The sequence below is a fragment of the Petaurus breviceps genome, unplaced genomic scaffold (assembly GCF_028583685.1).
Source record: "Petaurus breviceps papuanus isolate PSGF00001 unplaced genomic scaffold, PetGlider_PUasm1.0 185, whole genome shotgun sequence".
Lineage (NCBI taxonomy): Eukaryota > Metazoa > Chordata > Mammalia > Diprotodontia > Petauridae > Petaurus > Petaurus breviceps.
Window position 1 is genome coordinate 22,018,894 of NW_027185797.1, and position 2,617 is coordinate 22,021,510.

Genomic DNA, 2,617 nt, shown 5'->3' on the forward strand with positions numbered 1-2,617 from the left:
AAACAAAAAAACACTTCCTGCTCTCTAGAAGATTACATCCTAGCAGAGGAGACAACACTTACACAAAATAAACACAAGGTATTTTTGCACAAGGTAATGATGAAGGCACAAGCAAATGGGGGCATAAGAGAAGGTATAATGCAGGAAGCAATGTGTGAACTGAGCTTTGAAAGAAATAGTTAAGGATTCTAAGAGGTGAAGATGAAAGGAGAGTGTGCTCCAGGCTTGGGGGACAATCAGTGCAAAAGCTCCGAGGTGGGACATGGAGTTCCATAGGAGAAAAAGCAAAATCATTTCAACTGGATGCTAGAGCTCAAGGGACTAATGTATAGTAAGACTGAAAAGGTAGATGGGGGTCAGGTTGTGGAGGACTTTAACTGTCAGATGGCTTCAGGAATGGTGAAAGAGTCTGTCTGTCTGTCTCTCCCCCTCCTTCCTTCCCTCCCTATCTGCCTTTCTCCCCTTTCCTCTCTCTCTCTGTCTCTCTCTCTGTCTGTCTGTCTCTCCCCCTCCCTCAGTCCCTCCCTGTCTTTCCCCCCCTCCTTTTCTCTCTATCTCTCTGTCTCTGTCTCTCTCTCTCTCAATTATACTGTTTCTCCATTTAACAAAAATAAATAGTTAAACTAGGGAACTGAAAGGGGGCCTGCAGCGAGCTCCGATTTTCCTCCTTGTTTCCCCTCCATGAAGCCAGTTCATCATCTCAGGGTCTTGTCTCCCCCATCATTTGACAGTGTCTGCACCATCCCTTCAATCAAGTGCAGGATCTGTGCCACTTAACCTGGGCACAGTTGGGAATGGCTGCCCCAGGTATAAACATCTCTAGCTAAGACTCTGCCTTCAGTGCTGAATCTCTTAAGGGCAAGGGCTACAGGTCTTCCCTACCTTACAGTTTTCTGCGGTTATTCTCTGCAGGGCTCCAGCAAAGAGTGATGACACCGGGGCCAGAGAACAATTAAGGCTGCCCATCCAGGAAGGGAAGAGAGGAGGCCAGCTCGCCTCCCACATGCCTCAAGGATCTCTCTGCCAGCTTTTATGGAGAATATTTTTCAGTAGTTGCCACTAAGCGAAAAGTCAGTTTAAAAAAATGCAAGAGCAATCTGTACATAATCCTTAAATGCTCTCATTCATCTCCTCTCTCAGGCTTGGAAGATATTAAAAATCACATTTGCCCAGTCCACCCTGAAGGAAGGTAATTTCTCTGTGATTCCCTAGAGTGACTAAAAGGGTAATAATAGGAACTGGAACACCAAAAAAATAGCTTGAAGGTAATTAACAAATGTGACAGAACCTGCTTTTGTTACCAGAAGGTGCCCAGGGGTCAGAGGGAAATAATGGATTAATATGGTCTCTGTTTCCAGTATAGGGCGGCTCTGCTAGTTAGGGTCCTTTTAAAATGGAAAGGATAATAGAGAAAGAAAGCATTTGCTGTCTTCAATGATCAGAAAACTCTCCCCAAGGGTCTTCTTTGGGGTCGTCTTCAAATCAACTACCATGAGACTGTTTCTCTTATTTTCATGGGATATTAGTGATTCCTTCAGCCAATAGGGCCTTTCTTCACCCCTCAATTACCTTAAATTTCATCACCGAGGTGACGAAGTGTGTGGAGTACTGGACTTAGACTCAGGGAGATATAACTTCAAAATCTACCTCAGACACTTACTAGCTATGTGACACTAAAGTCTTTGGCCTCAGTTTCCTCATCTATAAAATGAGGATAATAATAGCAGGGGGGTCGTGGGGATCAAATGAGAATTTGTAAAACACTTAGAAGAACTTATAGAGCTAAATATATAAAGTTAGTACATTTATTTATCTAGGTATCCATCAATTCAATAAGCATGTATTGCCTACCATGTTACAAATATTGTGCTAGTCACTGGGGACACAAGGAGCTTACAAGGTCATAGGGGAAGACACATAAAAGAAAGTTGGAAACGCAGTTTAATCGGGTTGGGGCAAGGACTGTGTGTTGCTTTTGTCTTTTTATCCCCATCACCTAGAACAGTAACACACATTGGTAGGTGTCTTAGAAATGCTTACTGAATTAAAATTGTCTACCATTTTCTTTCTAGATGTGTTTAGAAAGGAGAAGCCCTGGTCCCACCTCCACCCTCTAGGAGGGCTAAGGATTGCTTCTAGAAGAGGATCAGTAAGAAGGAAAAGCCCCAACAACTTATAAATCTCAGTCCTGTTATTTCCATTTGCTAAGGAAGATTCGTTCTGGGGAAGAATACCAAAGATATTTATTCTAGAATTCAGGTGCAGCCTGTGGTTTATAGAATCACAACATTTCTGAGATGAAAGAATCTCAGAGATCATCTAGTTCAATACGCACCTGACAAAGAATTCCCTCTCCAATTCCCCCAAAGTGGTCATCTAGATTTTGTGTGAAGACTTCTGATGAGAGGCAACCTTTCACCTCCCATTTTATTCTTCACAGAATCCCAGAATCTTGGTGGGATTAGGTACAGGTATCACTCACACAGTTGTTCATAAAATGAAGAAAAGTTTGCCCAGGTAATGGGGCTGGGAAGGGAAGGGAAGGCATTCCAAAAACAAGAAGGAAAGAAAGAGAGAGAGAGAGAGAGAGAGAGAGAGAGAGAGAGAGAGAGAGAGA